A 15,093-nucleotide genomic window follows, 5' to 3' on the forward strand; every position below is an offset into this window, starting at 1 on the left:
TTTTAAACACACGGTAATGGGGTGTGGGAAAAAGGGGCTGAGCTGGACCCAAGGAAAGAAATAATAAATATCCAAACAAACCCCTAAGCTAGTCTAGGCTGCTTTAAGAACAGCTAGCTAACTAACCAAACAAACCCCTAAGCTAGTGTAGCCTGCTTTAAGAACAGCTAGCTAACTAACCAAACAAACCCCTAAGCTAGTCTAGCCTGCTTTAAGAACAGCTAGCTAACTAACCAAACAAACCCCTAAGCTAGTGTAGCCTGCTTTAAGAACAGCTAGCTAACTAACCAAACAAACCCCTAAGCTAGTCTAGCCTGCTTTAAGAACAGCTAGCTAACTAACCAAAAATATAGTGGGTGGTCCGCCCAGTTCTAACTAGGGGATTTAGACACTGTTTCCCTACGGGTAATGTAGGCCCATGGGCGACTTAGCTGGTTATCCCCTTTTCCCACCAACAAACAGTCATACACCATAACAATACAATACAATACAATACAATACAATACAATACAATACAATACAATACAATACAATACAATACAATACAATACAATACAACACTCACAGGATAACAGACAAAGTGACATGTAGGTGCAAAAACAAAAGAGAGATCTTCAGAGAGAACTGATTGGGATACTTTTAAACCAAGGGAAAGGGGATGTGATTGGGTAAGGGAAAAGGAGCAGGTGTGTCTTCAGTGGCGACTGACTGGCGACTGATGAGTGACACCTGTGATTAGGGCAGAAGGAGAGAAAACAAATACACACACAGGATACCTGTATCCGTAACAGTGCTGTTTTTCAAAAGTTCTGAACCTTTCTATTCTCATAGTTTCTAAAGATAATTTTTTTTTTTTTGCTAAGGGTATTATTATATTATTGATCAATTGACTGTGACTTTTCAAATCACCCATCAGTGCTATCTGCAGAGTTATCTCCAGGTAAATGTTGCAATTCTTCAGCCATTCCTGAACCTTCGACCAAAAACAAGCTACATGTGGACAGTATCAAAACAAATGATCTAATGATTCTGTCTCTTCGCAGCAAACTTGCAGAGCTGAGATGGTTGTATCCCCCATATACATACATATATAACATTCTATTGTTTCCAAGAATTTTGTATAATAATTTACATTGAAAAACTCAAAGATTTGTTTTGTGTATTAGTTCATAAACCACGTGCCATTAAATTGGTACATAGAAAATCTCTTCCCAACTATTTTGCAATCTATATGGCACAGCTGTACATTTTTTGGTCCTTAAATGAAACGGGTATACTTTTTTATTTATCACAATTTTCTTTAGCTAGTTTTGGTCTTTAATGCAGGGCCAACAGACAAGGTCCTTACTTTCTCCACCTTCCACTTACCTCTTCCATTTTTGTGGTAATGCTGCAATTAGTTGTAATTTTGAATAAAGTAGACATTTTCATATATTTTAGCTGTGTCACGTTCTGACCAGTAAAGGGGTTATTTGTTATTGTAGTTTGGTCAGGATGTGGCAGGGGGTGTTTGTTTTATGTGGTTCGGGGTTTGTTGGGTTATGTTATTATGTAAGAGGGGGGTGTTTGTTTAGAGTGTTCTGGGGTTTTTGGGTTATGTTCTAGGTTAGTGTATTTCTATGTTAGATCTAGGTTGTTTAGTTCTATGTTTAGTTCATTGGGATTGGCCTTCAATTGGAGGCAGCTGGTCCTCGTTGCCTCTGATTGAAGATCCTATGTATAGGGGTGTGTTTGTAATGGGAATTGTGGGTAGTTGTCTCCTGTTTAGTGTCTGAGCACCTGATAGGACTGTTAGTGGCGGTCGTTTGTTTTGTATATGTGATTTGTTTGTTTTTCCTTCTTCACATTAAAAAGATGATAAGTATACATATTCCTGCTGCGTTTTGGTCTGATCAGTACAACACCCGTTACAAGCTGCATGTGTGACATAACACCACCAGTCCTATTTATGATATAATTTACAAAGATTATACCATAAAAAAAAAATGTCCAAAAATATTGTATTTTTTTAACCTGTTTGGGATAGGGGGCAGTATTTTCACGGCCGGATAAAAACGTACCCGATTTAATCTGGTTACTACTCCTGCCCAGAAACTAGAATATGCATATAATTAGTAGATTTGGATAGGAAACACTCTAAAGTTTCTAAAACTGTTTGAATGGTGTCTGTGAGTATAACAGAACTCATATGGCAGGCCAAAACCTGAGAAGATTCCATACAGGAAGTGCCCTGTCTGACAATTTGTTGTCCTTCTGTAGCATCTCTATCGAAAATACAGCATCTGTGCTGTAACGTGACATTTTCTAAGGCTTCCATTGGCTCTCAGAAGGCGCCAGAAAGTGTAATGGGGTGTCTACTGTCTCTGGGCGAAGAACAGCAGGAGAATTTGTTAGTGGTCAGCCTGGGAACAGTGAGACTGAGAGGCGCATTCACGAGAATTCTCTATTTTTTTCTTTCACCCTTTAAATGAATACAACGTCTCCCGGTTGGAATATTATCGCTATTTTACGAGAAAAATTGCATAAAAATTGATTTTAAACAGCGTTTGACATGCTTCGAAGTACGGTAATGGAATATTTCGCATTTTTTTGTCACGAAATGCACTCGCGCGTCACCCTTCGGATACAAACAAAACGGAGCTATTTGAATATAACTATGGATTATTTGGAACCAAAACAGCATTTGTTGTTGAAGTAGAAGTCCTGGGAGTGCATTCTGACGAAGAACAGCAAAGGTAATCCAATTTTTCTAATAGTAATTCTGAGTTTAGGTCGTCCCAAACTTGATGGGTGTCAAAATAGCTAGCCGTGATGGCCGGGCTATGTACTCAGAATATTGCAAAATGTGCTTTCGCCGAAAAGCTATTTTAAAATCGGACACCGCGATTGCATAAAGGAGTTTTGTATCTATAATACTTAAAATAATTGTTTGTTTTTTGTCAACGTTTATCGTGAGTAATTTAGTAAATTCACCGGAAGTTTTCGGTGGGTATGCTAGTTCTGAACAAAACATGCTAATGTAAAAAGCTGTTTTTTGATATAAATATGAACTTGATTGAACAAAACATGCATGTATTGTATAACATAATGTCCTAGGAGTGTCATCTGATGAAGATCATCAAAGGTTAGTGCTGCATTTAGCTGTGGTTTGGGTTTTTGTGACATATATGCTAGCTTGAAAAATGGGTGTGTGATTATTTCTGGCTGGGTACTCTCCTGACATAATCTAATGTTTTGCTTTCATTGTAAAGCCTTTTTGAAATCAGACAATGTGGTTAGATAATGGAGAGTCTTGTCTTTAAAATGGTGTAAAATAGTCATATGTTTGAAAAATTGAAGTTTTTGCATTTTTTAGGTATTTTTAATTCGCGCCAGTCTATACCATTGGATATTGGTAGCGGAACGTCTGTCCCTAACAGGATAAAACACCAATCCACTATTACAACACTCCAATCCACTATTACAACACACCAATCCACTATTACAACACACTAATCCACCACTACAACACACCAATCCACCACTACAACACACCAATCCACCACTACGACACACCAATCCACTATTACGACACACCAATCCACTATTACGACACTCCAATCCACTATTACGACACTCCAATCTACCATTACGACACTCCAATCCACCATTACGACACTCCAATCCACCACTACGACACTCCAATCCACCACTACGACACTCCAATCCAATATTACACCACATCAATCCACTATTACACCACACCAATCCACTACTACACCACACCAATCCACTACTACAACACACCAATCCACTACTACAACACACCAATCCACCACTACAACACACCAATCCACCACTACAACACACCAATCCACCACTAAAACACACCAATCCACCACTACACCACACCAATCCACTACTACACCACACCAATCTACTACTACACCACACCAATCCACCACTACATTTACATTTAGTCATTTAGCAGACGCTCTTATCCAGAGCAACTTACAGTAGTGAATACAAACATTTCATTTCATGCATTTTTTGTTGTTGTACTGGCCCCCCATGGGAATCGAACCCACAACCCTGGCATTGCACACACCATGCTGGCGTTGCAAACACCACACCAATCCACTACTACACCACACCAATCCACCACACCAATCCACTACTACAACACACCAATCCACTACTACAACACACCAATCCACTACTACAACACACCAATCCACTACTACAACACACCAATTCACTACTACACCACACCAATCCACTACTACACCACACCAATCCACTACTACACCACACCAATCCAACACACCAATCCATTACTATAACACAGCAATCCACCACTAAAACGCACCAATCCACTATTACAACAAACCAATCCACCACTACACCACACCAATCCACCACACCAATCCACCGCTACACCACACCAATCCACCGCTACAACACACCAATCCACTGCTACAACACACCAATCCACTGCTACAACACACCAATCCACTGCTACAACACTCCAATCTACTGCTACAACACTCCAATCCACCGCTACAACACTCCAATCCACCGCTACAACACTCCAATCCACCGCTACAACACTCCAATCCACTATTACAACACACCAATCCACTGCTACAACACTCCAATCCACTATTACAACACTCCAATCCACCGCTACAACACTCCAATCCACTGCTACAACACTCCAATCCACCGCTACAACACTCCAATCCACTATTACAACACTCCAATCCTCGACTACGACACACCAATCCACTATTACAAAACACACCAATCCACTATTACAAAACACCAATCCACTACTGCAACACAATCTCCACATTTAGTACATGTTCTTCCAGTGTAGAATATTAAGGTACTGTGGTATACTGAGCAAGGTTGCCATTGTAATGTCAATAAAATATTATCATATTTATTGAAAAATAATAATACAACTACATACAGTTGAAGTGGGACGTTTACATACCCTTAGGTTGGAATCATTCAAACTCGTTTTCAACCACTCCACTCATTTCTTCTTAACAAACTATAGTTTTGGCAAGTCAGTTAGGACATCGACTTTGTGCATGACACAAGTAATTTTTCAACAATTGTTTACAGAAAGATTATTTCACTTATAATTCACTGTATCACAATTCCAGTGGGTCAGAAGTTCACATACACAAAGTTGACTGTGCCTTTAAACAGCTTGGAAAATTAAAGAAAATTATGCCATGGCTTTAGAAGCTTCTGATAGGCTAATTGACATAATTTGAGTCAATTGGAGGTGTACCTATGGATGTATTTCAAGGCCTACCATCAAACCCGGTGCCTCTTTGCTTGACATCATGGGAAAATCAAAAGAAATCAGCCAAGACCTCAGAAAAAAAAGAATTTGTAGACCTCCACAAGTCTGGTTCATCCTTGGGAGCAATTTCCAAATGCCTGAAGGTACCACGTTCATCATACAAACAATAGTACGCAAGTATAAACACCATGGGACCACTCAGCCATCATACTGCTCAGGAAGGAGATGCGTTCTGTCTCCTAGAAATGAATGTACTTTGGTGCGAAAAGTGCAAATCAATCCCAGACCAACAGCAAAGGACCTTGTGAAGATGCTGGAGGAAACAGGTACAAAAGTATCTATATCCACAGTAAAATGAGTCCTATATCGTCATAACCTGAAAGGCCGCTCAGCAAGGAAGAAGCCACTGCTCCAAAACCGTCATAAAAAAGCCAGATTATGGTTTGCAACTGCACATGGGGTCAAAGATTGTACTTTTTGGAGAAATGTCCTCTGGTCTAATGAAACAAAAATAGAACTGTTTGGAAATAATGACCATTGTTATGTTTGGAGGAAAAAGGGGGAGGCTTGCAGGCCAAAGAACACCATCCCAACCGAGAAGCACGGGGGTGGCAGCATCATGTGTGGGGGTGCTTTGCTGCAGGAGGGACTGGTGCACTTCACAAAATAGATGGCATCATGAGGTAGGAAAATTATGAGGATATATTGAAGCAACATCTTTAGACATCAGTCAGGAAGTTAAAGCTTGGTCGCAAATGGGTCTTTCAGATGGACAATGACCCCAAGCATATTTCCAAAGTTGTGGCAAAATGGCTTAAGGACAACAAAGTCAAGGTGTTGGAGTGGCCATCACAAAGCCCTGACCTCAATCCTATAGAACATTTGTGGGCTGAACTGAAAAAGTGTGTGCGAGCAAGGAGGCCTACAAACCTGACTCAGTTACACCAGCTCTGTCAAGAGGAATGGGCCAAAATTCACCCAACTTATTGTGGGAAGCTTGTGGAAGGCTACCTGAAACGTTTGGCCCAAGTTAAACAATTTAAAGGCAATGCTACCAAATACTAATTGCGTGTATGTAAACTGCTGACCCACTGTGAATGTGATGAAAGAAATAAAAGCTGAAATAAATCATTCTCTCTACTATTATTCTGACATTTCACATTCTTAAAATAAAGTGTTGATCCTAATTGACCCAAGACAGGGACTTTTTACTAGAATTAAATGTCAGGAATTGTGAAAAACTGAGTTTAAATGTATTTAGCTAAGGTGTATGTAAACTTCAGACTTAAACTGTATGTATGGTAGTACTTTTTATTAATAAAACTACAAAATCATTAAATTGTAGCTTGTGGTTCTGTTTTCGGCTGTGTGTTTTGTGATTGGTCATATCTGTAGTGCTTGAACCCCCCATGTCTTCCTCCCAGGTCTTGACCCCGGCCAGTAATCAACGTGTTCCTCTCACCCCATCCTTGAGGCTGGTGTTTGAGATCAGTCACCTGAGGACAGCCATTCCTGCCACTGCGTCCAGAGTAGTCATCCTATACGTCAACCCACAGGACCTGGGATTGTCCTGTGCAGCTCGCTCTCTCTCTCTCTCTCTCTCTCTCTCTCTCTCTCTCTCTCTCTCTCTCTCTCTCTCTCTCTCTCTCTCTGAGATGTTTTTTTCTGCTCATCTCTTGTCTCCTGGCTGCAGACTGTGTGCGTTGCTCTCTGTAGACTCTCTTTGTAGTAGCCGCTCTCTGTAGCCTCTCTCTGTAGCCTCTCTCTGTAGCCTCTCTCTGTAGCCTCTCTCTGTAGACTCTCTCTGTAGACTCTCTTTGTAGTAGCCGCTCTCTGTATTTGCTCTCTGTAGACTCTCTCTGTAGACTCTCTCTGTAGACTCTCTCTGTAGACTCTCTCTGTAGACTCTCTTTGTAGTAGCCGCTCTCTGTATTTGCTCTCTGTATTTGCTCTCTGTAGACTCTCTCTGTAGACTCTCTCTGTAGACTCTCTCTGTAGACTGTCTCTGTTGTCTCTCTCTTTTGTCTCTCTGTATCATGTAATTAACTAGCCGCACAGCCAGAGTTCTGGAAAACCTCCCGGTTACAGTTGATGTTTTTATTGTAGACTACATGGGAATAATATCTTCCTGTTGCAGCTTTACCTTCCTGTTGCAACTTTTCAAAGAACATCGGAATACACGTTTCAGTGAGAAAGACTCCGTCCTTTCAAAAACAATGACAAGAAATGAACAATGCGGCCGTATTAAAAATGTCTGAACGCATCAGCGAGCATGAGAGGGTAAAGCCACACATCATGAGGTCATAGTGGGGGTCCCTAGCTAGGACGGAACAAAGCCCTGCCACTGTGTCTGATTACCATCTAGTACACCGCATAGCAGAGGGTGTGGGTGTAAAAGCACAGACTCTAGACTCTCAACCCACGCTCTATTGCCTCCTCCCAGTCCTCCTGCCCACAGCTGCCTGCCTGCTGCCTGCCGCCTCTGGCTGAGCTGTAATTAGCAGGGTTTTGTTCCCACCTAACGACGCTATTATCCCCGAACAGTGGCGGTGTACACGGGACACATAAGACATTATCAATTATGAACAACTCACTGACTTGGTGTCGGTCAATACATGGCTTTCAAAGTGAGTGATATAACCGTGCTGTAACCATTTCTGTGTTCACACTTCACTCTTTTCTCAGTTGTTTTCTACGGCTGCTGTACTTTAGGCCGCTCTGGTGCACACGGCTGAGACGGCGCATCTGAGGTACTTCATGGATCTGTTGCTGGAGAGGGGCCAACCCCTGATGCTGGTGGGGAATGCAAGCGTGGAGAAGAACTTCTCTGGTCAGGAATCAGGTAGACCACGTGACAGACATCGACATGACCACTGAAGTACCCCTCAACTACTACTGCACCTCCCTCATGCTACAGAGTGAGTGACACAACATTGGGTTCTTTCTTGACTTAAGCCCTTGGCTCCTATTAGGAGCATAGGCCATTGACGAATGTCCTCCATCTCACTCGGTTCTGGTCAAGTTCTTCCTGTGTTGAAGCTGTGCTTTAAGGCAACAAGCTGTGATGAAAAAATGCTTCACGTCTAAGATATGCGGTTGTAAGATCCAGATCTCCAATCAGAACAGAACAGCAGCACCATCTGCTGGTGTTACTAGGAGAACGAGTAGAGATGGTGAGGTGACAAAGAAAAGTTATCTGTACCATCCAGCTATGTTTCCCAACCCTGGTCATCCAGTACCTCCAACACTACACAGTGTTGTTGTAGCCCTGGACAAACACACCTCATTCAACTCATTGAGGACTTAATGATTAGTTGACAAGTTGAATCAGGGGTGCTTGTCCAGAGTTACAATAAAAACATGTACTGTTGGGGGTACCTGAGGACCAGGGTTGGGGAACACTGCCATATAGGCCAGGGGTATTCACCGCTTACCCTACGAGATCCAGAGCCTGCTGGTTTTCTGTTCTACCTGATAATTAATTGCACTCACCTGGTGTTCCAGGTCTAAATCAGTCCCTAATGAGAGGGGAACAATGAAAAACTGCAGTGGAATTGGCTTCGAGGTCCAGAGTTGAGTTTGAGGGGTATAGGCCAGTACTAGTTTGATCATCAATTCCACTTGTACATCTTCTAAAAGGGCCAACAGGAAACACTTTGGTTGTTGGTGATCTAACAGTACTCATCAAAATATAGTTTATCAGTGACTTGGGGTGTTTTGGTAACTGTGATGTCTGATGTGACTAGGGAGTTCTGGTAACTGATGTGACTAGGGAGTTCTGGTAAGTGATGTGACTAGGGAGTTCTGGTAAGTGATGTGACTAGGGAGTTCTGGTAAGTGATGTGACTAGGGAGTTCTGGTAACTGTGATGTGACTAGGGAGTTCTGGTAACTGTGATGTCTGATGTGACTAGGGAGTTCTGGTAACTGATGTGACTAGGGAGTTCTGGTAACTGATGTGACTACGGAGTTCTGGTAACTGTGATGTCTGATGTGACTAGGGAGTTCTGGTAACTGATGTGACTAGGGAGTTCTGGTAACTGATGTGACTAGGGAGTTCTGGTAACTGTGATGTCTGATGTGACTAGGGAGTTCTGGTAACTGATGTGACTAGGGAGTTCTGGTAACTGTGATGTCTGATGTGACTAGGGAGTTCTGGTAACTGATGTGAATAGGGAGTTCTGGTAACTGATGTGACTAGGGAGTTCTGGTAACTGTGATGTCTGATGTGACTAGGGAGTTCTGGTAACTGTGATGTCTGATGTGACATGGGAGTTATGGTAACTGTGATGTCTGATGTGACTAGGGAGTTCTGGTAACTGATATGACTAGGGAGTTCTGGTAACTGATGTGACTAGGGAGTTCTGGTAACTGATGTGACTAGGGAGTTCTGGTAACTGTGATGTCTGATGTTACTAGGGAGTTCTGGTAACTGTGATATCTGATGTTACCAGGGAGGTTTGGTAACTGATGTGACTAGGGAGTTCTGGTAACTGATGTGACTAGGGAGTTCTGGTAACTGATGTGACTAGCGAGTTCTGGTAACTGATGTGACTAGGGAGTTCTGGTAACTGATGTGACTAGGGCATTTTGGCACTGATGTGACTAGGGCATTTTGGTAACTGTGATGTCTGATGTTACCAGGGTGTTTTGGTAACTGTGATAGCTGATGTGACCAGGGTGTTTTGGTAACTGTGATATCTGATGTGACCAGGGTGTTTTGGTAACTGTGATATCTGATGTGACCAGGGTGTTTTGGTAACTGTGATATCTGATGTGACTAGGGCGTTTTGGTAACTGTGATGTCTGATGTTACTAGGGAGTTCTGGTAACTGATGTCTGATGTTACCAGGGAGTTTTGGTAACTGATGTCTGATGTTACCAGGACGTTTTGGTAACTGTGAAATCTGATGTGACCAGGGTGTTTTGGTAACTGATATCTGATGTGACCAGGGCATTTGGTAACTGATAACTGATGTGACCAGGGCGTTTTGGTAACTGATAACTGATGTGACCAGGGCGTTTTGGTAACTGCGATATCTGATGTTACCAGGGAGTTTTGGTAACTACGATATCTGATGTTACCAGGGAGTTTTGGTAACTGATGTCTGATGTTACCAGGGAGTTTTGGTAACTGATGTCTGATGTTACCAGGATGTTTTGGTAACTGTGATATCTGATGTGACCAGGACATTTTGGTAACTCTGATGTCTGATGTGACCAGGTTTTTTAGGTATGTCTCTCTAATTTTCCCTCCCTCCCTCCCTCCCTCCCTCCCTCCCTCCCTATGATCACACAGGCGAGAAGCCCTGCACACTGTAATGCCTCTTATACCCGCTATGATTGTAAGATCAGAATCAAATGTTGCACTTCCATTTTATCAGAAGTGTGATTTGTGTTGTGTTAGTTTTGTATAATCAAGCTGTTGCCCCACTCTTTCCTACTGCAGCTATGACAGGCAGAAGATAACCCTAAATGAGATCCAAAACTGTCAGTATGTTGCCTGAATGAAACCTACCTCTGAGAGCTTCACCATCAACCCTTAGAGACTACAGGTACTGACCAGGACTAGCTCAACTCCACTGGTATATTCCAACTTAGACTCCAGGTACTGACTAGGAATGCAACAATCCAGGTACTGACTAGGAATGCTAGACTCCAGGTACTGACTTGGAATGCTAGACTCCAGGTACTGACTAGGAATGCCTAGACTCCAGGTACTGACTAGGAATGCCTAGACTCCAGGTACTGACTAGGAATGCCTAGTCTCCAGGAACCGACTAGGAATGCCTAGTCTCCAGGTACCGACTAGGAATGCCTAGTCTCCAGGTACCGACTAGGAATGCCTAGACTCCAGGTACCGACTAGGAATGCCTAGACTCCAGGTACCGAGTAGGAATGCCTTGACTCCAGGTACCGAGTAGGAATGCCTAGACTCCAGGTACCGAGTAGGAATGCCTAGACACCAGGTACTGCCTAGGAATGCCTAGACTCCAGGAACTGCCTAGGAATGCCTAGTCTCCAGGTACTGACTAGGAATGCCTAGACTCCAGGTACTGACTAGGAATGACTAGACTCCAGGAACTGCCTAGGAATGCCTAGTCTCCAGGTACTGACTAGGAATGCCTAGTCTCTAGGTACTGACTAGGTCCCTATCTGTTTTTAACCCCCCCAAAAATGTAATTATCGTTTCAAACTTTAAACGTTTGAGGCTGGTTTCCTGGACACAGGTCAGGTCTAGTCCTGGACTAAAAATGTTGTTCATTGGAGAATCTCCATTTAGCATGTGTTTGAGTCCAAGACTAGGCTTAACCTGTGTCCAGGAAACCAGCCCCTACAGTCAATCAATCAATTGAATCTATTTATAAAGGCTTTTTTACATCAGCAGTTGTCCCAAAGAAACCCAGCCGAAAACCCCAAACATCAAGCAATGCAGATGTAGAAGCACGGTGGCTAGGAAAAACTCTAGAATGGCAGCAGCCAGGAAGAAACCAGGATCTGAGGGGTGGCCAGTCCTCTTCTGGCTGTGCCAGGTGGAGATTATAAGAGTACATGGCCAGATCGCTCTTCAAGATTTTCAAACGTTCGAAGATGACCAGCAGGGTCAAATAATAACCAAAGTGGTTGTAGAGGGTGCAACAGGTCAGCACCTCACGAGTAAATGTCAGTTGTCTTTACATAGCTGATCATTCAGATCATGTCAGGGTTCCATAGCTGCAGGCAGAACAGCAGAGACTGGATCAGCACCACGCCAAGGTAGCATGTCTGGTGAACAGGTCAGGGTTCCATAGCTGCAGGCAGAACAGCAGAAACTGGATCAGCAGCACGACAAGGTGCAGTAGCGTTGGAGTGTAGCCCAATAACAAGGCATAGCCTACAGTCGGGAACACGCAGCAAATATGTCAGTGCACAAACAGCATACAGAAAAAAAGGCCTTTTGCAATATTTCAAATAGTCTGCAATCACAAGAAAACATGCAGCAGCAAATGGCTGCTGCTGAAAAGAGAAGACTATAATCTGTCTGCTGTAGGCTACCAAAATATTTGATCAACATCCAAATATTGTTTTACAAAGTAAAACGAGAGAGAGAGGCTTTTGGCACGAGCGCATATGCCATCACCAGCAATTGAGCTGCGCATCATTGGGTGAGTCAGTGAAACTGGAAAGCATTTTTAGAACTATAATTTCCTCCTCTTACTGTAGCCTACAATATGTCTCCACACTCCTAGGCCTAGGCTGATGGATTCAAAGCAAAGTCGTTTTCATTGATCTCAGATTCCTCAGTTGTCAATGTCAAAGTAGCCTTTCATTTCTATCATTTGTGCGGTATTATGGTGCTTTCAAGACAACTGGGAACTCTGAAAAGAATCGAGGTCGAATCATGAATCACGGTCCGAAAGTCGGAGCTCTAGAAAGAGGCAAGAGTTCCTCACTTGGAATTCCGAGTTGGATGACCGTTCAATGCGAATGTTCCCAGTCGGAGTTTGTTTTTTCCCGATTTCCCAGTTGTCTTGAACACATTGAAGTTGGAGATTTCCCAGCTCAGTTCCCAGTTGTTTTGAACGTGGCATTAAAAAACATTATGCCAAAGTCTCCAGTCATGTAGAATTGCATGAAATACGTTCATAAAAGGCCCAAAACTTCCCAGACCCTAGGCCACCAAAACAAAAAATTATGTGCAACCTCTGTAAGTGCATCTACTCTACTGCTCTATGCCTCTAAGCAAATGTGATAATATGCAACGCTTTATTATAAAGGGGATTTTTTTTTTACCTCAGGGCTCCCCAGGTCAGCGCTCACTTCCGATTTACAAATGAAGCACTGCTTATATCAGTACACTCGTAACAACTAAAGCATTTAAAAACGTATATTCGATCAGAATAAGCCTCACGTAGCAAATAAGACATAATTCTTTGTTGTTGGCCAAATTCGACACACTCATTGACCTCCATACAGCAACGCCTTGCTTGGTGGGCGAAACAACAAAAAATGCCACATGCTAGAGGAAGACAGTTTTTCCGCTGAGTTGGGCCTCTCTCTTCCTCTTCCATAACCAAATAGCTAGCTACCTTTGTTTGCCTGTACCATCCATAATAAGTTAACTAGCTAGCTTTTAGCTGACAGGTACAGAGACTATCTACTGGACAAGAAAGCTAACGTTAGCTAGGTAATGCTAGGTAATCAAAATAGCTGTTTGCATTTATTGATTAACCTCAGTTTGAATACCACCATACAGTTAGCTGTGTGATTAAACATTGATTTAAGGTTAGGGTTAGATTTAACATGTTAGTGCAGTGGGCTAAATCAGGGTCGCACAGTGTTTCTTGGTAGTCTTCAGCAAATCTGCTTTGAAACAAAAGTATACACCTCACACACTGTATGGGCTTTAAATAAAAAAGACACTTGTACCATGTCAGTTATAGAGTTGAAATGTACTCAATTTTGAGTTTGCATCCCAATATTACACTTTATATATATATCACAGAAGACTGAAATATAACAAAACCATCTGACGTCAAAACACTGGATTTTTTGTGGTAGATTATATTATGTTTTATTTTCAGAATTATGAAAAATATTAATAACATTCCACCCATGAGACCACTAGAGGGTGGTTTGGTCATTTGACTGCAGGAAAGGGTTTTAACCACACTGCTAACCTAACCTTAAATTGAAACCAAAAAGCTCATTTTTTCTTTCATGATTTTTTAAAATAGACAATTCTGACTTTGTAGCTGGCCTATCTAAGGGGAAATCGCTCAGTTCTGCCTCCAGGACAAGACTCATGACAATAAATGTCAACCTGCTCTGATTACACCTCTACACAATCAGATATACCTTAAAGCAGTCAGGTATGTATTCATCCCACCACTCTTCCTCCTGACCAAGGTGCTATTAGGGCCCAGGACTAGCAGTCATCTGTCAATGTGTTTGGCTGTATAGCACAGCAACATCCATCTCCGACTAACACTGCTGTCCCACCTATTGATTACCACCTAAATACATCTGTTTCAAAACAAAGTTTCCAGAACAGCTTGAGCTGGACCACTTTGGGATGATCGGTTTTTGGTAGCTAAGCAATGTAATCGAAAAGGCTTCATTTGAGTGCAACACCTAAAATGTATCATTTTCTGTGTGGAATTAATTTGGTGTTGAAATAAAATAAGATCTTAGGATACAGATGCTCTAAATCCAAAACATGGTATTTAATGTAAGGTGAGTATTGGTTAAGTGGGACACGTAGCAAAGTGGGAGACTTAAGCTTTGTAATGGATATCTTTAAATGTGCACAATAACACAACCTACAATTAATGCCTGTGTGTTAGTGAGAAAGTATGTGATGATAAACCATTGGTTCAATGGGTACGACGTCATCATTGTGGGCGTGGCACCCCGTGTAATGACCTGCGTCTCCAGAGGCATAACAGTAAGTCAAATGACATAGCGTTCGGAGGTAAATAATGTGAAGGTTATAAAAAAACTAAGAAAGGATATTCAGTGTCTTATTACAACATATTTTGTATGTAATTGTGAATCAAAATGACTGTAAATGGTTTTCTTATTTTGAATGTTGACAGTGTCCCAGTATGCCAATGGCCTACTGTGAAACGGGGACATCCTGTTACTGTGAAACGGGGACATCCTGTTACTGTGAAACGGGGACATCCTGTTACTGTCAAACTGGGACATCCTGTTACTGTGAAACGGGGACATCCTGTTACTGTCAAACTGGGACATTCTGTTACTGTCAAACTGGGACATTCTGTTACTGTCAAACTGGGACATTCAGTTACT

Source organism: Salmo trutta, chromosome 37, assembly GCF_901001165.1.
Source record: "Salmo trutta chromosome 37, fSalTru1.1, whole genome shotgun sequence".
NCBI classification, from domain to species: domain Eukaryota; kingdom Metazoa; phylum Chordata; class Actinopteri; order Salmoniformes; family Salmonidae; genus Salmo; species Salmo trutta.